General features: G+C 39.8%; 1 long non-coding RNA gene across 2 annotated transcripts; it reads right to left on the bottom strand.

The window, feature by feature from the left end:
- Window positions 1-1390: 1390 nt before the first annotated feature.
- LOC102549403 (uncharacterized) lies at window positions 1391-24405 on the bottom strand. Of its 2 annotated transcripts, XR_005486940.2 has the most exons (5): window positions 23980-24405; window positions 22456-22615; window positions 20485-20641; window positions 5074-5149; window positions 1391-1959 (listed from the first exon to the last, which is right to left on the bottom strand). It is a non-coding gene; the product is annotated as an uncharacterized LOC102549403 (long non-coding RNA). The 2 variants fall into 2 exon arrangements; XR_005486941.2 differs by lacking the exons at window positions 1391-1959; window positions 5074-5149 and adding an exon at window positions 19119-19332.
- Between the last annotated feature and the right edge of the window lie 1035 nt (window positions 24406-25440).

Raw genomic sequence — 25440 nt, forward strand, 5'->3', positions numbered from 1 at the left:
TAGATGGTCTTTTCCTCTCTATTGCTACGTGAAATAATGGTATATATCTTCCCTTTATCATTGGTGAATGTTAGGATATGACAGCTGCATTTGTTTTTCACCATGCAAGTGAATGATAAAATCTCACGAGCTGATTTATTCCCTTCTTTTTACCCACGATGATGTCACTACGCTATTCCAGCTTGAAAAATAGGAATATTGAGACAACAGCTGCTTTAACTCCGAAGAACATTCTACCCTATCAACTGATAGTACTCCAAAGAGAAAAATAATAGAGACATAAAAATAAACATTTCTAAGAGCCATCAGAGCCAAACAAATAATCTATAATTCCAGGAAACCCTATCAGTTGTGAAGACATTGCAAAAAGATTGCTTTTGCTAAGGTACAAGACAGTCACTCTCGCGAAACTAAAATCAGTTAAAGTGAAAAGTCTCATGGAGCTGTCACTACAATTATGTTATTGACACAAAAATGGTTCATCCATATTCTCAGCTAAAGTGGATAACTTATGTAAGGGAAACAGAAGTGGAACCAAAATGTTTTGGGTGCTAAATAATAAAATGTTTGGGGGAGGCTGTTTCCTTTTGTTTTGTGGGAATTTCACTTTAAAGGGACCTAGAATATTTTATCTCCCTTTTAGCAATCCATGCCTGCTAGGCCTGAAGCATTGATTTATGCTGTGACATAATATGGTTTGCACACACACACATACACACACACACGCACACACACACACACACACACACACACACACACACACACACACACAAATACTTGTCAAAATGCTAGATACAAAAAGCAGCTATTCTGAGCATCTTACAGAGAACAAGGAATACCTGGCTCCCATCAGTTAATAACACATCTGACATAAACAATGATTGAAAGCTGACAGCTGTGATTCAAGCTCTGACAAATGAAAAGGCAAGGAGTATCAATTTTACATTTAACAGTAATTTTTATGCAACGTAATTGAACTTCTCTTCATTGCAGCAAACCTTCTAACAATCATATTAGCAGTCGGTGAGTCATGCCACGAATAACACCTTTAATTGAATACTTATTTTCTTGGGATAGCTGCAACTCGGTCTCTAAATTGGATTCTATTGGGCACTACAGAAGAATTGATTTACTCTTCCATCGTCTGTCTTTTCTGAGTAATTGTATATTAAAGAATGTACAAAGAGCAAAGGAGAAAGGAATGAGCTAAGTAGCGATGGAAAGTTTTAGCTGGTCGTGGCTCATAGTGGTGGTTAGACATGAATTTTGGAAAGTTTGACTTTTCTGAAACCACAAATAAAAGAAGTGTATTTTTGTTTAAAACAGTAATAATGGTGATGACAAGTGTCTCTTCTTGGTGGCCCTGAGAAACCCACAGCATCATAAACCAGCTTTTAAAACGACTCATTTTTATTTGTACAAATCAACGCCAGTACAAGTTACATCTGTCACCCTCCAAGATCATCTCTGCGGGTTGAAATACACGAAGGAGTCAACATAGATGCTTCCTATACCACATGGACTGATGATCTCAAACATCTCCAAAGCTGACATTTGAGGATCAAGTATGTGACTTCAGGCCAAGGTTTGTCTTTTTTTTTTTTTTTATCGTCATCTTTAGAAATAAACTAAAAGTCGTATCTTCCCAGCTGGGCTATCCTTCTCTAGACAAAACACAAGCTCAATTTTCCATGTGTGGTTTTATATTTCCTTGAATGCCTTACTTTTTTTCCTAAAGTTCTTTTGCCATCCGTGACAAAGACGGTCAATGAGTTTTCCTTGAGCCTTTGTTTCTGAGTCGGTTTCCGTCCCCGCCTCTTTCCCACGTGACAGTTACAGCCAATAGAATGCAAGGGAGCAGTAAGCGCCACTTCTTGACTCAGTCTATAAAATTTTGGTTGTTTCCAGCTCCCACCTTCACTCTGCATCTGTTACTGGGATGAAGAAGTCCCTGAGGACCTATAGAAAGTAGCAGAAGGATATACTTGGATCTAGTCATGTCCATGAATAGATATGAAGAATGTTGACCAGATTCCATGAATGTGAGAAATGTTAATAGATTTCTGTCATGCAAAACTACTGAGAGTTAAGGCTCTCCACACTCCAGCAGCTAGAGTTACCTTCCCTAATACGCATTCCCTGCTCCTAAATCTAGTTTGCATGACTCAAAATTAAAGTCCGATAAAGTAAGGGAAAACTTGAAACTTCTTGTCATGTAAAAATTATAAATTGAACCAAAGACACGGCTCAGTGCTAAAAGTGGTCTCTCCACATGCAGCAAACATGAAGATCTAATTGGACCCCCAGAACCAATGTAAGTCTTATTTGGAATAAGTAAGTGCCTACATGTGAGTGGTGGACAGCCTGTTTGTAGTTCATAGGGAGGCAGAGACTAGAGATACCCAGAGTACGCTGGTTATCTAGACTAGCCTGCCAGTGAGATATGGGTTCAACTGAAAGCGTCTCCTGGATGAAGAAAGGTAGAGAGCATCAACGAAGACCCCCACATTATCCGGCTGATAGTGATGGAAAGGTCATAGGCACATGGTTTATTCAGCAGAAACAAAGGGAATCTCTTTCTGCAATTATTAACTATTGCAGTAAGCGTTTCTAAACAGCAGGAGATTGGTTAAAAGTGATTGTCTTAAGCCATTTGGGAGACGTATCTTAAATTTTATGATTGTTTTCCTTATGGTTCTAAGAGGCACTTATAAGAAATCACCTAAAATCACTTATATTTCATTTATTCGGCTGTAAAGAAGAGCTAAATTGTGTTCTTTGCAAGAAAATTGATACAATCAGAGATTATCATATTAAACAAAATAAGTCGTGCTTTGAAAGACAAGTATTGTATGTCTTCTCCTACTTGTGGATCGTAGATTTTTTCATGAAATGGTGTGTATAGCATGAATGTAGAAGGGCATCTGTCGGAGGGGACCAAGGCTCTACGGGAATCCAGGGCGGAGCTAATAAAGGAGATGAGTAAGAAGGAACAAGGTGATCAGTGTCTATTGTGTACTTGAGTGGAAATGTCCTCCGAGCCCCAGGACAGTGTATAATGAATGTGCACCAATAAGAAAGGACTATTTGCATTCCAAACAAACCTAGGTCATTTTTCATTATGTGAACTAGCCAGTTCTGTCTGCTTTGAAAATCCTCAGCCAGTCAGTGATGCACACCTTTGATCCCAGCGCTCAGGAGGCAGAGACAGGTGATCTCTGTGACTTTGAGGCCAACCTGGTCTACAGAGTGAATTTCAGGAAATCCAGAGCTATACATGGAAACCTTGTCGGGAAAAACAAAAACAAAGGAAAAAAAGATAAAGAAAATTCTCACTTGTCTTTGCTTTTTTTTTTTTTTTTATAATGATCACTAGAGACTTAGAAATGACACTTTGATTGCTCAGGATATATTCCCTAACTTCTTCCTCCAACCATGAGATGGCCACACCTACTGATGTTGTGTGCCTCCTATGGCATGATTCTCTTTTCCTTTACTATAACAAAACATATGGAGATGTAATTAACAGTTCTGAAGATTTCAGGGTGCGTCAGTATGCCTCAGCTATGGCGAGTATCTCATAGTAGGAAGTGTCACAGCAGCAGACCCACAAAGAAGGAAGAGATCATAGCTCATCACAGGAAGTCGGAGGATGTTCCAGATATCAGGGGTCAGGTTCACTCTTCTAGCAAAGTCTTCCCACAAGTTGGCAGTGCCACTCTCCAAATGACACCTGGACTTCTCACCAGGAACCCCCTCACTTCCCACAACAGCACACTAAGGATCATGCCCCAAAAGACCGGAAGCTTGTGCATAGCAGCATGTGTTGTGTAGGGTCCAATTTGCTTTGCCCAGTGACAAGTCAGTTAAAAACCTCTATTGAGAACTTCACTGCTTGGTTCCAGAGAAAAGCCACTGTGAAGTCAGAGCTTATGCTAGACATTTGTGTTTGGTCTTGTTTTTCTAGGGCAGAGATCTTTATTGAACTGAACTGCATTACATTTCTAACAGTAAGCACAGCCCGGATGGCCCCATGTGTAGACAAAGTTTTTATAGCTATGCAGGCAGAGCCAAAGAAGACTCTAAACACATACTGCCTAGTTCAAATATCTACTACCTGTCTGTCATTTGCTAATTGCCTGAGTGAGTATAACTGGTTTGGGTTGTAAAGCAAAGATATCACATACAGGCTTGAAGAGTCATTGAAGCTAATTAAATTTAATAACCGATAAACACTAGAGAATGGTTGTTAGCACGTGCTGATGCGGCTGTCACTAATATATCTTAATCATATTAAGATAAGTGTGATGTAAGCATTGCCTTTTAGGCCTTTTCCTTCAAATGGTGCTCCCTGGTCTTTTCTCCTTCGAAGGAGCAAATCCAGGTGATTTTAAAAGATATTTATTTTTTATAATTAAAAGATAATTACGCTATTTATCCCTTTCCTTTTCTCTCTCCATGTAACCCATTGCTCTTTCAAATTCATGGCCTCTTTTTCTTGCTGTTGTTGTTGTTGTTGGTGGTGGTGGTGGTGGTGGTGGTGGTGGTGGATGTGGTGGTAGTGGTGGTGGTAGTGGTGGAGGAGGAGGATGTGTTCCTAAATATACAAATACAGTCTGCTCAGTCCACATAATAGTTCTTGTACGGATATGATTTCAGGGCTGACTACTTACTATTACATAATAAACTGGGGTCCCTTCCTTGAGGCAGATTATTTCTCCTACTCTCAGCATTTCTTATTTGCCTATAGTTTATGTCTAAGTTTGGAGCCCTGTTATGTATCCCCCTTCTGTGTTCATGTTGGTGCTGCCTTTGTTCAGATACCATGTAGGCAGCCATGTTGATGAGACTTCCTGGATGTAGCTTTGCTTACATTCCTAAGAGATGCCTTCAAGCAGACTTCCTGTTCTTTCTCTGGCTCTTAGGATCTTTCTGTTTTTCTTCTGCGATGTTTCCTGAGGCTTAGGTTCAGGAGTCAGGACTTGTGATAGATGATAGATAGATAGATAGATAGATAGATAGATAGATAGATAGATAGATAGATAGATCATACATACATATATACATACGTACATACATATCATGTACTGGGCACCACTCCATTCCAGAATTTTGATCACCTGTAGTTTCCTGCAATGGTCTCCATCTGCTGTACAAATAATAATAATAATAATAATAATAATAATAATAATAATAATAATTTCTTTGATAAGGAGTGAGAGCTACATTTTTCTCTGTTGGTATAAAGAAAACATTTAGAATATAATGGGAATAAAACAGATTTTAGTGAAGTGTTGGTTGTAGGTTCTCAGAGATCCATGACTTCAGTAGCCCAGAGTAGTTGGCGAGGTTTCCAGTACTAGTCGTGATTTTCCTCTTGTTGAGAAGACCTCCAATTACAGTGCTGAGGGTTATAGTTAAGGTTATATGTGCCTACAGTCTTAGAGCTATTGTGCCATGCTGGACAATATAGTTTATAGGTCTTTTAGATGGGTAGGGTTACTAGTTACTTTCCTCCACTGGAAGAGTGTGCATGGTACCTTTTGGTGCCATGAAGCCAGTATTTAGGAAGGAGGATTTCAAGTCAGATCCAGCTTAGAACTTGTGGGTTTTGTGTCCAAAGTGCATGCTGTCCTTAGCAGTATGAACTTACCTTCCACCGCTGGGAGACAATGAAAGGCAACAACAATAGCCTATGTTTTGGATGTCTATGTATATACATATATATGTATATATATATATATATATACACATCATATACATATACATCATACATATAAACATCATATACATGTACATATACATATATATATTTAAACTATATACATATACAGAAATATATACCTACATATATGTATATAATTTAGACACTTTTCCTACCTAGGCTACAGTGGTCCTACAAGAGAGCTGCACTAACAAAAACCCCAATACCAGGCATGAGGTTGGAGCCATACCCTTTTGAGGCTATGCTACATCATGTTTAAGATTCTACATACTGTCCCATACATATACAGCCACCAAAACTAGATAAGATTGATGAAGTCAAGAAGTGCATGCTGACAGGAGCCCGATACAGATGTCTCCTGAGAGATACAGCCAGAGCATGACACATACAGAGGCAAATGCTAGCAGCAAACCACTGAACTGAGAACAGGACCTCCATTAGAGGAATTAGAGAAAGGATTAAAAGAGCTGAAGGGTTTTGCAACCCCATAAGAACAACAATGCCAACCAACCAGAGCTCCCAGGGACTAACCACTACCCAACGACTATACATGGACTGACCCATGGCTCCAGCTGCATATGTAGCAGAGAATGGCCTTGTTGGGCACCAATGGAAGGAGAGGCCCTTGGTCCTGCCAAGGTTGGGCCCCCAGTGTATGGGAATGTCAGGGTGGGAAGGGGGAGTGGATAGGGAGGGGAACACCCTTATAGAAGAAGGGGAGGGGATGAGATAGGGGGTTTATGTCCAGGAAACCAACCAGAAAAGGAAATAACATTTGAAATGTAAATGAAAAAATACCCAATAAAAGAAAAAAAAAGGAAACGAAAAGGATTCTGCATGCATCTGAAGACTCTGAATGAGTGGCATCACAGGGGTCTTCATTTTTGCTGTGCTATGTAAGCCTCTGCCCAGTGCTGGATTTCACAGATGCCGCCAGAGTTCTTGAATCTATAGCTACCAGGATTATAGCGAGTGTCTTTGAGGATACATGTTCATATTTAGTGAATGTCACTTGTTCTTCATTTTGACAATTTTAGAAAATCCATGGTCACTTTTACCCTGTTAAATAAAACTAAATTTTTAACTTGAATGTATTGTTTACACAAATTCACCAAAATATCACCTTTTCTACTTAATAAAAGCTATTTTAAAAAAAAGAACAAGAATACCTAAAGCAAATAAATGCCAGGAGGTAGTGGCACATGTCTTTAATCCCAGCACTCAGGAAGCAGAAGCAGGCAGATCTCTGAGTTCAAAGTCAGTCTGGTCTACACAGTGAGTTCCAGGAGAACCAGGGATATACAGAGTAAACCTAAAAACAAAATACAAAAAAAAAGGATACCTAAAGCCAACAAAATAAAACACCAGAATTTCTCTCCTCTGTTCTCATGAATCTCCTGAGCTTTTATTTTTACCTTATCTATGTAATACAAAACACAAGTCATACAAATTATTCTGTTATTATGTCTGTGTTACTATGTTTGTGTTTTATTTTATGTAAATAATGCTGCCTCTTCTTTCTATTTACTAACAGCATTTCTGTTATTAATAAAATGAGCCCTCAATCACATCCAACAGCAATTTAATTTAAAGGCAATAGATGAAAATCATGTGAATTCTTAAGCAGCAGTGCTACATGAAAATAACCTTAATTTCTCTGCTTGACTAGGAAAGAAATAACAAGAATGATTGCTATAAATCAGGGAAAATTCATAACTTGCTGGAGGTGTAACAGCTGTTGATTTAAGGTTCCCATCCCTGATAACACGATGCTGTGGGGAAGATAACATCTTTCAACAAAGCTGTGAACATAAAAATTACAGGGCTTAGTCAAGATTTAAATATTGTCTCTGTGTCACCTATAGAAAAAAATTTCTTTTATCCAGTTTTGCTAAACTATGTTTAAAATACATTGTACCTAATCAACAAGCTTTACATAAAATTCCGTGTTTCCTTGCCTTGTGGGGTCTTGAAGCAGATTTGCCCCACCACAAACAAAACCAATGAATTAGCTTCAGTCTAGAGCGATGGTCTACTATTATTATGTACCAGGAGTTCTTGCTATTTGTAACAGAGCGAGAGACTCGAGCCAACACTGAGGATGCTATTCATTTCTTTTATTATCAGCTACAAGCAAGTTATTGAAAAAAGCAGGTGGCAAACAAAGCAAATATTGCATTAACTAGAAGGGGGGGAAAAAGCTATCTCCAAAATGGAATCTTGAAGATGCGCAAAATAAGTTACATTTGCCTGCACTTAGAGACTCTAGCGGTGTCTTTATTTATGCAAAGTCGGTGTGTTGTTGTGCATAATTTTGCACTGCTGACTCACAGAGTGTACTGCATTATGCTGACGTTACGTGTTTCCTATTTATCAGAACACAGACAGAATCATTAATTAAAAACCAAGAGCAGTGCAAGTAGTGGCCATATCTCCTCACTCCTCAACAGACTTGATCCCGTTTCCTTTCTTCTGTGATGGACTCTTTATTTTATTCTTCTCACATATATATTACATCCCAACCTCAGTTTCCTCTCCCTCCTCTCCTCTAAGCACCCCGTATACCTCCACTCTCTCCCATATCCACGGCATCCTCCCTTTCCCTTCAGAAATGAGCAGGCAGGCCTCCCAGCAATATCAACCGAGCTTGGCATAACCAGTTACAATAAGACTAGGCGCATACATCCATATTTGTGATGGAGTCTTAACCTTAGAAACAGAGAGTCAGATTTCCTTCTTGTTGCTCAAGTTTTCTAGTGTTTCTGTCACTTATTTGAAGCACTTCAACAATGTCACTCCCCCCCCCATATTTCCCTAGTCTTCTAGCATTTTAAGCTACTATTTCCTTTGAACTTTCAGACAAAATTATTTGCTTCCCCATACCACATACATAGGGAAAAATTCAAACTCCTCTGAATTCTTTGGAGAACTAACAAAGAATTGCCTCCTATCCTGGAACCCTCTCATTTTTTAATGTCACTTGGACTTCCTGCTCTTGCCTAATTCTTGATCCTTAACAGTAGTTTTCCCTTCCGGCTATAGCTGTCTCTCAGCACCATTTCATCCCCAATTGGGCGCCACAAATGGTTCATTGCCACCAAGTGTCACTGTCAAAGGTTTTGTGAACAACAGAGTGATGGAAAACAGAACATAGTTTTAAGCTGATTGTTGAATACTTCTTTCCCCCTCATTCATTGCACAGATATTTTGTGTACTTAGTAGAAGTTGCTCAAGATCGAATAGATGCGGTAGTGAACAAGAGAGTAAAGCCCCTTTCTCTTTATAAAGCATATGATCTAATTATGTTAAAGAGGCCACAGGAAAAAGGATAGCCAACCACTTTTTAAAAATTGGATTTAAGTCCCAATTCCAAGAGATGTGGGAGAGGCAAAACCATATATGACAAGGCTAAAGTGGCCAAGCACCTCAGACAGAGTATGGGCCAAGGGTAAAACCTGCTACTATTATCCTGCTAACAAAACCTAGCAATAAAATGACTCTTAATGACTTATGGCCATACACATAGAGCAGTGCCTCTATAAACCCTTGTCAGAGAAGCTTCTTCTTGTGGTGGATGGGAGTTAACATAGAGACAAACAACTGGACAGTGAGTAACTTTAGAGCACTTAGTCCTAAGTGATGTCTTCATCAAACCTCTGCCATCAAGGCTCAAGAATATATTTAGAAGAGCAGTAGGAGCCAAATGGACTGGGTGACTCCCAAGAAACCTTGTCTTCTGGACACAGCAATACTAATACAGATATGAACTCTTATATGAGGCCTGCATTAACAGAGGGACAGAGACACAGGCTCCTAGACCTAATCAAGAAGCTGTATGCAATTGATACCTGCTAGCAAAGGCAGAAAAATAATCAGTTCTCTACAACAGAGTGTCATTAGTTATATTAACCACACTCCAGGGTAAGGCCCATGCCCAAGAGTTAAGTAAGCCAACACCTACCAAATTCCAAGTATTGTTTGTTTGTTTGTTTTTGTTTTTGTGGGTGTTTTATTTTATTTTGCTGGGGATTTTTGGCTGATTGGTGTTGGATATTTAGGTTTTGTGTGTGTGTGTGTGTGTGTGTGTGTGTGTGTGTGTGTGTGTGTGTGTGTGTGTGTTGAGAGGGGACAGAAGGAAAATCAAAGTTGAGTAGGTAAGAAGGTAGGAAGAGTCTGGGAGGAGTTAGAATAATGGAAAACCATGATCAAACTATATCTCATGAAAACAAATAGTCAAAAAAGAAGAAAAGAGAAATGAGACAAATGTTGAGTGAGAAAGGAATGTTCAAGAATATGAGGTAATGTCAGCAGAGGGACTCTGTGGGGAGGGCTCAACTATAAGAAGGATGTTGTGTGGCAGGGGAGTGAGGTAGTTTGTTGTTATTAGGGATTTAAAGCACAAAGGAACTAAGGGGGAAACCCAGGGGAGATCTAGAAATAGTAGCTTGGATAGGGATACAGCCAAAGCCAAGACCAGAGATCTCAGCCTGCCTGGAATGCCAATTCTAAGACAGATCTGAGGTCAGGTCTTCATTTCTCACCACCCAGCTTCTTTCCCCACCAGTATTTCTGGTGTTTTTATGTTCTTGGTACTTTGTTATAGGGACCTCACTGACTGGAAAGAGTCTGTCCTTCCCAGGTCTAACCAGGCCTTAGAAAAACAAAGCACCCACTTTCATATGCAAATGAAGAACCAACAGCCCTGCACACACTCAAAGCTGATTTCTTCTACCTGAAGAGCTTTTCCAAGCTCTCATTGTCCTAGGGCCATTTTCTCAGCTCATTATCCTAGGGCCATGTAGTGGGCTAGGGGATCCCCCTCTGTGAACTGAGGACCTGCTGACATTATTCACAAAATCCAATTCAGAGCCCACTCATCAATGTATGTACCTGTCCATTCTCTTGTAAAATAAAAAATACCACACAGTGTTTACCCTTGCTTTTTCTTTGCTTTGTCTGGGACCCTTTCTTTATATCCCTACGTGGCCTAGCATGAGTAACCAACTGTTTGCAGAGGCAGCCATACTCCCTGGCAAAGACATAACCAAATCCAATTAGAAACATACTTTCCAGAAGCCTACAGCTCAAGAACGTGTAGTACTGACAGAAATAACTGCCTACCGACCATAATGGTCTGGCTTTCTTGGATGTTCTAATTTCATACATTGTTTGGACTCTAAGAAAATCTGCTGTCTGGTTTTGAGACAGTAGACAGAAGAAGCTTTTAAAAAAGGACTTCATGGACTACCTTTAAATCTGGCTGGGATGTAATAAGTCACCTACAAGAGACCCTTCTCTAAGAGAATTCTCATCAAAGCCAGGCAAAGTAATGAATGCCTGCAATCCCAGCACTTTGGAGGTGGAGTCAGGAAAATCACAAATTCAAGCCTATCCCCAACTGTATTTCAAGTCTGAATTCATGGGACATAGAATTCTGTCTCAAAAAAAAATACTTCCTCATCAAACTTATAGTTTTGTACAAATCGGTGGGATGGGGGGCTTTCTTGAGAAAAACAGTAAACAGCATAATGCATTTTGCAGTCAATTTGAAAATTGACAGGATACATGATTCAAATAGAAACAAAGCCCGATATCAAATTTTGTAACCATTACAATACTGAAAGAAGTTTTAGACGTCCCTTTTGAATGTTTACATATTTGTTGATATTCTTCCTTTCAATTTTCAGTCTTGTTCTTCCTTGTCAAATAGTATATAGTTTTACATACTTTTGTTTGTTTTGCATAACAAAGTCTAGGCTCCTTTTCCCCCCATTCCTTAAAAATGATTTTTCCATTCCATCCAGTGTTTTAATCATAGTTTCTACTCTCATCTTCTCCCAGATCCTCCTCACCCTCCTTTCATCTCTTACTCTCCTTAGAAAATAACAAGGTAAGCAACAACAAAACAATAAAAACAAAAAGAGAAAGAAAAGAGTCAGAGAGGCAGACAAGCCTGGGAAACCAGAAGAGACTGCTCTCTGTACATACATCTCGGACGCCAGAGGAAAACACCAAAGGCCATCTGGAACCCTGGTGCACTGAAGCTCCCGGAAGGGACGGCACAGGTCTTCCTGGTTGCTGCCGCCGCAGAGAACCCGTGGGCAGCACCCCGCGAGCAAACTTGAGCCTCGGGACCACAGGTAAGACCAACTTTTCTGCTGCAAGAAAGCTGCCTGGTGAACTCAAGACACAGGCCCACAGGAACAGCTGAAGACCTGTAGAGAGGAAAAACTACACGCACGAAAGCAGAACACTCTGTCCCCATAACTGACTGAAAGAGAGGAAAACAGGTCTACAGCACTCCTGACACACAGGCTTATAGGACAGTCTAGCCACTGTCAGAAATAGCAGAACAAAGTAACACTAGAGACAATCTGATGGCGAGAGGCAAGCGCAGGAACCCAAGCAACAGAAACCAAGACTACATGGCATCATTGGAGCCTAATTCTCCCACCAAAACAAACATGGAATATACAAACACACCAGAAAAGCAAGATCTAGTTTCAAAATCATATTTGATCATGATGCTGGAGGACTTCAAGAAAGACGTGAAGAACTCCCTTAGGTAAACACAGGAAAACATTAATAAACAAGTAGAAGCCTACAGAGAGGAATCGCAAAAATCCCTGAAAGAATCACAAAAATCCCTGAAAGAATTCCAGGAAAACAAAATCAAACAGTTGAAGGAATTAAAAATGGAAATAGAAGCAATCAAGAAAGAACACATGGAAACAACCCTGGATATAGAAAACCAAAAGAAGAGACAAGGAGCTGTAGATACAAGCTTCACCAACAGAATACAAGAGATGGAAGAGAGAATCTCAGGAGCAGAAGATTCCATAGAAATCATTGACTCAACTGTCAAAGATAATGTAAAGCAGAAAAAGCTACTGGTCCAAAACATACAGGAAATCCAGGACTCAATGAGAAGATCAAACCTAAGGATAATAGGTATAGAAGAGAGTGAAGACTCCCAGCTCAAAGGACCAGTAAATATCTTCAACAAAATCATAGAAGAAAACTTCCCTAACCTAAAAAAAGAGATACCCATAGGCATACAAGAAGCCTACAGAACTCCAAATAGATTGGACAAGAAAAGAAACACCTCCCGTCACATAATAGTCAAAACACCAAACGCACAAAATAAAGAAAGAATATTAAAAGCAGTAAGGGAAAAAGGTCAAGTAACATATAAAGGGAGACCTATCAGAATCACACCAGACTTCTCGACAGAAACTATGAAGGCCAGAAGATCCTGGACTGATGTCATACAGACCCTAAGAGAACACAAATGCCAGCCCAGGTTACTGTATCCTGCAAAACTCTCAATTAACATAGATGGAGAAACCAAGATATTCCATGACAAAACCAAATTTACACAATATCTTTCTACAAATCCAGCACTACAAAGGATAATAAATGGTAAAGCCCAACATAAGGAGGCAAGCTATACCCTAGAAGAAGCAAGAAACTAATCATCTTGGAAACAAAACAAAGAGAATGAAAGCACACAAACATAACCTCACATCCAAATATGAAGCAAAAATAACGGGAAGCAATAATCACTATTCCTTAATATCTCTCAACATCAATGGCCTCAACTCCCCAATAAAAAGACATAGATTAACAAACTGGATACGCAACGAAGAGCCTGCATTCTGCTGCCTACAGGAAACACACCTCAGAGACAAAGACAGACATTACCTCAGAGTGAAAGGCTGGAAAACAATTTTCCAAGCAAATGGTCAGAAGAAGCAAGCTGGAGTAAACATTCTAATATCAAATAAAATCAATTTTCAACTAAAAATCATCAAAAAAGATAAGGAAGGACACTTCATATTCATCAAAGGAAAAATCCACCAAGATGAACTCTCAATCCTAAATATCTATGCCCCAAATACAAGGGCACCTACATATGTAAAAGAAACCTTACTAAAGCTCAAAACACACATTGCACTCACACAATAATAGTGGGAGATTTCAACACCCCACTCTCATCAATGGACAGATCATGGAAACAGAAATTAAACAGTGATGTCGACAGACTAAGAGAAGTCATGAGCCAAATGGACTTAACGGATATTGATAGAACATACCATCCTAAAGCAAAAGGATATACCTTTTTCTAAGCTCCTCATGGTACTTTCTCCAAAATTGACCATATAATTGGTCAAAAAACGGGCCTCAACAGGTACAGAAAGATAGAAATAATCCCATGCGTGCTATCGGACCACCACAGCCTAAAACTGGTCTTCAATAACAATCAAGGAAGAATGCCCACATATACTTGGAAATTGAACAATGCTCTACTCAATGATAACCTGGTCAAGGAAGAAATAAAGAAAGAAATTAAAAACTTTTTAGAATTTAATGAAAATGAAGGTACAACATACCCAAACTTATGGGACACAATGAAAGCTGTGCTAAGAGGAAAACTCATAGCGCTGAGTGCCTGCAGAAAGAAACAGGAAAGAGCATATGTCAGCAGCTTGACAGCACACCTAAAAGCTCTAGAACAAAAAGAAGCAAATACACCCAGGAGGAGTAGAAGGCAGGAAATAATCAAACTCAGAGCAGAAATCAAACAAGTAGAAACAAAAAGGACCATACAAAGAATCAACAGAACCAAAAGTTGGTTCTTTGAGAAAATCAACAAGATGGATAAACCCTTAGCCAGACTAACGAGAGGACACAGAGAGTGCGTCCAAATTAACAAAATCAGAAATGAAAAGGGAGACATAACAACAGATTCAGAGGAAATTCAAAAAAATCATCAGATCTTACTATAAAAACCTATATTCAACAAAACTTGAAAATCTTCAGGAAATGGACAATTTCCTAGACAGATACCAGATACCGAAGTTAAATCAGGAACAGATAAACCAGTTAAACAACCCCATAACTCCTAAGGAAACAGAAGCAGTCATTAAAGGTCTCCAAACCAAAAAGAGCCCAGGTCCAGACGGGTTTAGTGCAGAATTCTATCAGACCTTCATAGAAGACCTCATACCAATATTATCCAAACTATTCCACAAAATTGAAACAGATGATCACTACTGAATACCTTCTACGAAGCCACAATTACTCTTATACCTAAACCACACAAAGACCCAACAAAGAAAGAGAACTTCAGACCAATTTCCCTTATGAATATCGACGCAAAAATACTCAATAAAATTCTGGCAAACCGAATCCTAGAGCACATCAAAACAATCATCCACCATGACCAAGTAGGCTTCATCCCAGGCATGCAGGGATGGTTTAATATACGGAAAACCATCAATGTGATCCATTATATAAACAAACTGAAAGAACAAAACCACATGATCATTTCATTAGATGCTGAGAAAGCATTTGACAAAATTCAACACCCCTTCATGATAAAAGTCCTGGAAAGAATAGGAATTCAAGGCCCATACCTAAACATAGTAAAAGCCATATACAGCAAACCAGTTGCTAACATTAAACTAAATGGAGAGAAACTTGAAGCAATCCCACTAAAATCAGGGACTAGACAAGGCTGCCCACTCTCTCCCTACTTATTCAATATAGTTCTTGAAGTTCTAGCCAGAGCAATCAGACAACAAAAGGAGGTCAAGGGGATACAGATCGGAAAAGAAGAAGTAAAAATATCACTATTTGCAGATGATATGATAGTATATTTAAGTGATCCCAAAAGTTCCACCAGAGAACTACTAAAGCTGATAAACAACTTCAGCAAAGTGGCTGGGTATAAAATTAACTCAAATAAATCAGTTGCCTTCCTCTATACAAAAGAGAAACAAGCCGAGAAAGAAATTAGGGAAACGACACCCTTCATAATAGACCCAAATAATATAAAGTACCTCGGTGTGACTTTAACAAAGCAAGTAAAAGATCTGTACAATAAGAACTTCAAGACACTGAAGAAGGAAATTGAAGAAGACCTCAGAAGATGGAAAGATCTCCCATGCTCATGGATTGGCAGGATTAATATAGTAAAAATGGCCATTTTACCAAAAGCAATCTACAGATTCAATACAATCCCCATCAAAATTCCAATCCAATTCTTCAAAGAGTTAGACAGAACAACTTGCAAATTCATCTGGAATAACAAAACCCAGGATAGCTAAAGCTATCCTCAACAATAAAAGGACTTCAGGGGGAATCACTATCCCTGAACTCAAGCAGTATTACAGAGCAATAGTGATAAAAACTGCATGGTATTGGTACAGAGACAGACAGATAGACCAATGGAAAAGAATTGAAGACCCAGAAATGAACCCACACACCTATAGTCACTTGATTTTTGACAAAGGAGCCAAAACCATCCAATGGAAAAAAGATAGCATTTTCAGCAAATGGTGCTGGTTCAACTGGAGGTCAACATGTAGAAGAATGCAGATCGATCCATGCTTATCACCCTGTACAAAGCTTAAGTCCAAGTGGATCAAGGACCTCCACATCAAACCAGACACACTCAAACTAATAGAAGAAAAACTAGGGAAGCATCTGGAACACATGGGCACTGGAAAAAATTTCCTGAACAAAACACCAATGGCTTATGCTCTAAGATCAAGAATCGACAAATGGGATCTCATAAAACTGCAAAGCTTCTGTAAGGCAAAGGACACTGTGGTTAGGACAAAACGGCAACCAACAGATTGGGAAAAGATCTTTACCAATCCTACAGTAGATAGAGGCCTTATATCCAAAATATATAAAGAACTCAAGAAGTTAGACCGCAGGGAAACAAATAACCCTATTAAAAAATGGGGTTCAGAGCTAAACAAAGAATACACAGCTGAGGAATGCCGAATGGCTGAGAAATACCTAAAGAAATGTTCAACATCTTTAGTCATAAGGGAAATGCAAATCAAAACAACCCTGAGATTTCACCTCACACCAGTGAGAATGGCTAAGATCAAAAACTCAGGTGACAGCAGATGCTGGCGAGGATGTGGAGAAAGAGGAACACTCCTCCATTGTTGGTGGGATTGAAAACTGGTACAACCATTCTGGAAATCAGTCTGGAGGATCCTCAGAAAATTGGACATTGAACTGTCTGAGGATCCAGCTATACCTCTCTTGGGCATATACCCAAAAGATGCCCCAACATATAAAAAAGACACGTGCTCCACTATGTTCATTGCAGCCTTATTTATAATAGCCAGAAGCTGGAAAGAACCCAGATGCCCTTCAACAGAGGAATGGATACAGAAAATGTGGTACATCTACACAATGGAATATTACTCAGCTATCAAAAACAACGAGTTTATGAAATTCGTAGGCAAATGGTTGGAACTGGAAAACATCATCCTGAGTGAGCTAACCCAATCACAGAAAGACATATATGGTATGCACTCATTGATAAGTGGCTATTAGCCCAAATGCTTGAATTACCCTAGATGCCTAGAACAAATGAAACTCAAGACGGATGATCAAAATGTGAATGCTTCGCTCCTTCTTTAAAAGGGGTACAAGAATACCCTTGGCAGGGAATAGAGAGGCAAAGATTAAAACAGAGACTGAAGGAACACCCATTCAGAGCCTGCCCCACATGTGGCCCATACATATACAGCCACCCAATTAGACAAGATGGATGAAACAAAGAAGTGCAGACCGACAGGAGCCGGATGTAGATCGCTCCTGAGAGACACAGCCAGAATACAGCAAATATAGAGGCGAATGCCAGCAGCAAACCACTGAACTGAGAATAGGACCCCCGTTGAAGGAATCAGAGAAAGAACTGGAAGAGCTTGAAGGGGCTCGAGACCCCATATGTACAACAATGCCAAGCAACCAGAGCTTCCAGGGACTAAGCCACTACCTAAAGACTATACATGGACTGACCCTGGACTCTGACCTCATAGGTAGCAATGAATATCCTAGCAAGAGCACCAGTGGAAGGGGAAGCCCTGGGTCCTGCTAAGACTGAACCCCCAGTGAACTAGACTGGTGGGGGGAGGGCAGCAATGGGGAGAGGGTTGGGAGGGGAACACCCATAAGGAAGGGTAGGGGGGAGGGGGATGTTTGCCCGGATACCGGGAAAGGGAATAACACTCGAAATGTATATAAGAAATACTCAAGTTAATAAAAAAAAAAAAAGAAAGAAAGAAAAGAAAGAGTGCGAGAAACACACACACATACACACACCAAAAAACAAAATGTGAAACCAGAGCTTATAATACACAAGTTTGAGCTATTAATCAGCTAAAATTCTTCCCCATGTGTAAATTCATTCTACAGAATAATGGATTTTAAATTCCAAATGCTAATGAATGTCCAAATTCTCAAAATGATGCTACCATTTCTATTATCCTCTTTGCTTTTGAACCTTATGTTAATTCATATTTAACATAACAACTAACATTAAATAATGTCAATTTCAGTTATTACTTAGTATGTCGAAAACAGAACATTGGCTCATTTTGCAATTTTGGGAACTGGAAAGATGGCTCTGTCTCTAAAGTACTTACTGTAACACCAGCATCACCTGAGTGTGATTCTCCAAAACCTGCATACAGAGTTGGGCACTGGGGTGGATTTGTAACTCTAGCATTGGGGAGGCTGGAACAAGTGGATGCCTAGGGCTCATTGGTTAGCCTGCCTTTCCTCATAAGCAAGCCTCAAGTGCCCGAAAGACGCACTGCCGAATAAGACAAGGTGGATGGCTCCTGAGGAACAGTGCCCAGAGTTGACCTCTGGTCTTCACACATGTGCATGCAGATAAATGAGAGCAGACACCACAAAAACAAAAGAATTTTGTGTTACTAAGGGGCAAAGACTACACTCTACTACCATATTTTCTGGTTTCCGAACTTCGGAATTTTATAAGATACGGCCAAACCTTTTAAGTGTGCTTGCTGAAGAGCTAGAGTTAAGCATTAAGGAGAATAGAGAAAATGCCTGCCCTTGCTGTGAGGAAGCCCTGAGATACTTTGCGAGCAACCACTCTGGAAGAATCTGAGGAGAAAGGTACGGGATTTGTCGGAAAAAAAATGGCATGCTACAGAATTATAAGATCTAATCATATAATGTCAACCATTGCAGACTGTAGCCATTTGCCCTGGATGAAATACATTTGGGGCGTGCAGCTAAACAATACCACCCTGTCTACAGCCTGTACTTAACGTAAGGATTTCTCTATCGCAAACTGGATATGACGGAACTGATAAATTACAAAACTTGTTTTGCAAAACAGATTATCGGTTATAACAGGATCAGGTCTAGATGCCAACCCATTGGTGTAGGAAATAAATAGAAGCAACGGTTACAACCATTGCCTTCCTTGTCATAACAGAGGTAATAAAGATGATAAAATATATGAAAGCACTAGGTTAATGGCCAAGTTAATGGTGACAAGGAAACAGAGACCAGCATTAATGACCAAAACGTAGATGGCATCTAAGGCAATGTTTTCTACAGAAGTAGAATTTTATTTCCACAAGTTCTTTTAACTGGAAGTTTTTGTTGTTATTGTTGCTGTTGTTGTTGTCGTCGTGTTGTTGTTTAATAACATTCACTGAACCAAGGGTTTATTTCTTTTTAATAACATCTTCCAATAACTTAAGGTTTTTCTCCAGGACCAAATCAGGATTTTTGCAATCAGGAAAGGTAGTCTCTGGCTGCAGAGGAGATGCTGTTAGCATGACAAAAGCATGCAAAATAAACTCTGCTTTGCATTATTCTTAAGATCAATTCTAAGCCTTAATGTTTGAGCGCCAACTGTGCTCTAACATCTCATATCCAAGGTCCTTTGGCCTCAGGAGACCAGCTATGGCCCAGTGCCCATTCAGTTTTTCTCCTTCCTCTCACTCACTCAGCTCCTATGTAGTGACGGACTCTCATCTTCCCCTTTCTAAAATGTATCAGCTATTTCAGGACGATTGCCAGTATAAATAGTTAAACCAGTTTTAATTAAAATGTTAAGTAAGCTTCTACAAGGCATAAAAGAAATGATTTAGTGAAGTCCAGATATATTACATCCACCAAATTCCCTCCACCCACTTCTCACCGTGCTCAGAGGAATGCAAGGGCAGATGCCTAACGGGCTCTGTTCCCTGTAAACTCATCAGCAGCTTCTCACTGTGTTCTTCATGCACGCATGATGCCTTTTCTCTTAATTTCCACTCTGTTACTTCACTAAGAGCCTAAGATGATAATGGCCAGGAGGCCTGCTTTCTTTATAAAGTATTTTTAACTTCTTTATTGTTCCCATTGTTTTTGAGATGCCTTGGTTACTCCAATCCCAAGAAATATTTCCCAGTAGGAACATAAACTCAGTGGGCAATCTTCCCAGCCGCCGAAGGTGCTTTATTTAAACCAAATGTGCTTAATCGCTGTGCTCCATGTATTCATTTTTAGCTGAAGTTCAAATAGCTTATCGACATTGTCATTAATCTTGGGTACCATTCTTATCTTTTCAGTTAATTACTCTCTAATAGAATCATAAGAAAAATCTGTAATTCTGAGTCATGTGCCAATTCCTTCAGAGGTTATGCTTGTCTGTCACTCATTTTGAGTACTTTTAAATACTTTATACTAACTCCATGACACATTCAATTAGGCTAGCTCTAGCCTATTTAAGGGATGATTTGATGTGTCACTTTAGAACACTCCATGACAGTAAGTCAAATAATTATTAGCCAGCCTCTGGAAATTCACAAGTTAGCAAGGAGGGATCCAATTTGTTTATTTTGTATGATGAGCTAAAGACCATGACTCAAATCTCTACTAATCAAAAGTAAAATTTTGTTGTATTAATAAAACATACTTACCAATATATTTGTCAGCTCAGGTATACTGCAGTTAAGTTAATTGGCCCTATTTTAATAAGTCTTCACAAAATCAAAGTAATAAGTCCACGTTTTTCGATACAGAGGAGTTAAAGATGAATGAGACTGGAAACAGCAGAGTAAATACTTTCTTTAGAATCTGCAAGAAAGGAAAATGTAGATGTGTTCAGTTTCTCCTTATGCCAGAAGAGGAGGAGGAGGATAAAAGGAAGAAGAAAGAAAGAAAGAAAGAAAGAAAGAAAGAAAGAAAGAAAGAAAGAAAGAAAGAAAGAAAGAAAGAGAAAAGAAAGAAACCAGGAGGGCAGAAGGAAAGAAGGAAGGAAGGAGGGAGGGAGGGAGGAAGAAAGGAAGGAAAAGTAGCTATTCCTCATTGCTTCAAATTCTGTCTACTGCACTTCTCACTTACTGTGGTCAGTCAGGGAAGTCTTTTCAATGACTCCTTTCTGATGTTAGAACTTTAGGAAGGTCCTTAAGGTCACAAAATCCTAAGACATCAAGGAGAGATGCTGGCCATAGTTGTGGTGCCCATCTCAGCCATCACTGACTTCCTAGATTCCTATCAATGCATCCGTTTCATCAGCAGTCTCCATAAAACAGCCTTTAGTACACAGCATTGCTCGACAGCTGTACACAAACCATTTAGGATCCATGATGCCTCTAAGGAACTACTTTGTGCTGATACCATGCTGTCCAAATTGCAAAACAACATCAAACTTCTGGTACCTACACCATCAACTCTTCATTTCTGCAGTGTAGGGACAGTGTTTATATGCACTGTGGGTAGATGTATCCCTGTCCTTCCTTACCTGCCTTCTAATAGGTCACAATAAAAAGCCCATGGCCTATAGCGAACGGCAGAACAGCGAGGTGGAACTTCCAGAGAAAGGAGGGAACTCTGGGAAAGAGGCAGGGAGATTTCGCCAGGGGAACTCAGACATATGAAACTGAGAAGCAACCAGCCATGTGGCAGAACTTAGATTGCTGTGAACAGGATAACTGAGACAGGGTCTAGTTGTAAACAAGCCTAGCTTAAGGCCAAAAGCTATTAAATAAATATAAACCTCCGTGTCACTATTCGGGAACTGGGGAGGGAATAGAAAAGTTACACCGCAGTACCTGGTAGAGGGCTAAGGACAATCTACCTTTCTTTTCCTGGCCTTTTTTCATGATCTACCTTAAAGTATTCAAGGGAAATTTCTCAGTAGTAGGGCTTTCTTAGCAGATGTAATGAAATGTCCTAGACTTACTGTCCAGAACCACAGAGAGAGAGAGTGAGAGAGAGAGAGAGAGACAGAGACAGAGAGACAGAGACAGAGACAGAGAGACAGAGATACAGACGCAGACACAGACACAGACACAGAGAGACAGAGAAACAGATAGATGTAGAAGAAGAAAGAATGTATTATGCAATAAGAATACCAGGCTTCAAACTTCTGGGCCACAAAAGTAACCAATTTGGTTTCGGTTTCTGGTTTTGGTAATTTTTTGGTTTTTTTTTAATTGAAAATAGATTTTCCCTTTCTCTATTCCCCCCAATTCATTCCCTCACCCCTCCTAGGGCAAAACAGACACTGGTTGGTTACTCTCACAAGTTCTATGCCACCATTATCCTAGCATATTCCCTTGTTTCCTTAGTAACTCAATAACTAACCTTCTATCTTCCAAGAAGAATGGTATTTCTTAAATGGAAAGAAAGAAACAATACAGTTACATTTCCATATGTCATTGTATTAAGCAGCTAATAACTAGCCTTTTATAGGAATCTTTCTGTTTTCTAAACTAGGCTAAAAGATTAAGTAGATGATTGAGAGAGAGATAGATAGATAGATAGATAGATAGATAGATAGATAGATAGATAGATAGATAGATAGGCAGACAGACAGACAGACAGACAGACAGACAGACAGACAGACAGACAGACAGACAGACAGACCAACCGATGGACCGACCAACCTTTTGAATGAATTCAGAACTTATGTTGAGTGGTCTCATTGCTTGTGCCTTTTCTTTTCCTTTCTTCTCTTCCCATTGGCTTTTGCTTGACTCCAGAAAAGCTGACATGAATTAATGTTACATAGGAAACAGATGGTATCCTGCATCAATGGACTCTCACCTGTAACAAATAGAGTCTTGTATGTAACAATTCACCTGGCAATGCTACTTAGGAGTCTCTGTCCCATCAGATACCTGCCATGCCCACTCCCTCACAGGAAGAGCATCAAAACGTCTCCAGTTTTTCTAAAATACACTCTAAGGTGGCTCCTGCCTTGTTGGCAATAATGTTTCAGTTTTAATCTTTTTGAGGCTAATGTTACACCAGAATTTTTTATCTGGGCCAATTGACTTCAGAGAGGAAAATAACTCTACAAAACTGTATCTCTAATGATAGTCAACAAAGTAATTCAGCATGATCACCAGAAAAATGTTCAGAGACCATTTCCTGACAGTTGGTCAATTGCATCATTTTTTGTATGACAAACACCATACTGTTTAGATTACTATTTGCCACAAAGAAGTTTCTCTGCCGTACATGCAACTGGATTCCTTGGAGCTTCACATGTAGGAGAGTGACTTCATTTCAATTCAAAGTTGTACTGCAAACGTCAAAGCCATCCAAAAGTTACTTGTGCCAGTTATAATAAATAAGACAGTTATCAAAAGGTATTTTGTTATAATCATTGAAAGTCAAATTAAAACATGCTGAATGAAATAAGGATATTTCAAGAGAAAGACAAGGATTAAAATATATAATTTGCCTCACCTGGTGAGCTGACCCTCGTGGTAGGTACCAGGTGAGCCTGCCCCAAAGGCTTGAGCCCCAATCCCTCATCTCTTGCTGCCTGCATCCCTCCCTGGCTGCAACACTCAGTGAGTGGCCTGTACCTCTCCTGGACAGCACAGTAGACCTGGCCATGGTGCTGTGGGTGCCAGAGAGCTGGTGCACTGACTAATTCAGCTTCTACTTAGGTCCATATCCAGGGCTTTGAATTTGCCAACCCCAACATCTCCCCAGTCTATGAACTGCTAGAGCATGTGAAGGGACTAGCCCTACAGGACCAAAGCTGCAGGATACTCATGACCCAGAGCAACAACAGGAGGATTTGAGAGGAGTTCCAGTGAGGATCTGGTATTGATAGTGCAGCAGAAGCCAGAGGCCTCAAACAAGACCAACGATTCATTGCAACTAACATTTGAAGTACAGATGTATCCCCAAAAGGGTATATGATGTGACATACTGTGACACACTGCAGCTTCTACAGAAAGATGCTTTTTTGTTTGTTTGGGGTTTTTTTTTGGGGGGGGAGTTATAATGGTGAAGGGCAGATACAAAGGAACAGGGAGATGAGTGGGATTGGGGTGCATGAAATTCACAAAGAATCAAAAAGTATTTTAAAATATACAATATACAATCAGCCTGCTAGAAGATGAAACCACTGCTAATGTTCAAACGTCACTTTAATATTTTAGACAACTTACAGGAATACAAGTCTCCACCACTCCCAAGTATAAAGCCGCTTCCTATAAACTCATTCGAGAAATCCTATTATTTGTCGTTACGTAAGTATCTTACAATGGCAAACCATGGAAAGTAGGAGGACGCCATACTCTTCTAGGGATCCATTTTCAAAAGACACAGGACACGTTACTGTATCTAAAGGGTAATCTCTTCCCTACAATTACACTGAGCATAACGTAGACCGATCATGTTAGAGCCAAATTCCATTTGAAATACACATGTTTAAGTTGCCAGAATCCAGTCAGTCGGTAACACAGATCACACTGCTCCAGAGATGAGGTCAGATAAGAAGAGAAGGAATTAGATGCTGACGATGGGTGTGGAGATCTCGAGAGATTATGGCATGTGAGAGCAGCTTGAACCATGAGGCTTGCTGTCCTCGCATACCCATCATTCCCGGTTCCATTCCCATCATCCTCTCTTGGTTATACGTCATCCGCAAAGGCCCAGGGCTTGGGAGTGACTTTCCGTCTCCAGAATCCCTGGCTTTACAGAAGGATCCTTTTATTTTCAATCAACTCAGGGTTGGGTGAGGGGAATGGCAGAATGCATTTTTAGAGAAACCTATGAGACACCTATACCACGCTTTCGGCCTATAACATCTAACTGCTAAGTAACCTGTTGTACCATTGGGGGGAAAATTATTTTAAAAACATTTTTCCTTTCTACATTTACTAATAAAGAACGAGTGAGGGGAGAGGCTAGAATTTACGGATCGTGACGGGAACACACACAAAGCGTTCTGTGCTTTTTCATCAACTAGCTGAACACAGGTCAAAAATCAGAATCTACACTTCACGAGTCCAGAACAAAGAAAAAAATACGAGAGACATGACTAATTGTAGCACTCAGAAAAAGTAGAATTTCCAATAGCGATCCAGAAATAAATATATCCTATGAGTTTATATTAAAGGATGCTGGTACAGTGTTTTCGGTATTACGTTTGTAGAATAAGCAGTATTAAGTTTCGAGGAAAGCTAATGATATGCTGACCCGGCAGGAGCTCTTCTCACTGGAATGCATGGTCTAGTTTAATATTTTTTTAAATGCCAAAATTAAATGTGCTGTTGTCCATAAGAGCGGGGCACATGGATAGTATTTTAGACAACGTGAGGGGTTTTCTTGCTCGGTATGTGGACACTGGGCATGCGCAGGCATTGGATGAAAATGGGCCAGCTCCCCATTGGTACCCAACTATCCTGTTCACAAAGAGTTGCTGCAGCCCTAATGCTTGCACCTTCGTAAGACTTCAGATAGCAGGTCCATGTTTTGACATTCAGTAAGCATTTCCAAACAGACGTGTTCATACCACTTGCCCAGCCTGTGACATGGGACATTATTTTCATATTATGCTGACTGCTGAAACTTGTTTGCTAATGCTTCGAGTTTTCCACATTGACAATTTGTGGTTTTCAGCGGTG

This window comes from Rattus norvegicus, chromosome 7, assembly GCF_036323735.1.
Source record: "Rattus norvegicus strain BN/NHsdMcwi chromosome 7, GRCr8, whole genome shotgun sequence".
Taxonomy (NCBI): domain Eukaryota; kingdom Metazoa; phylum Chordata; class Mammalia; order Rodentia; family Muridae; genus Rattus; species Rattus norvegicus.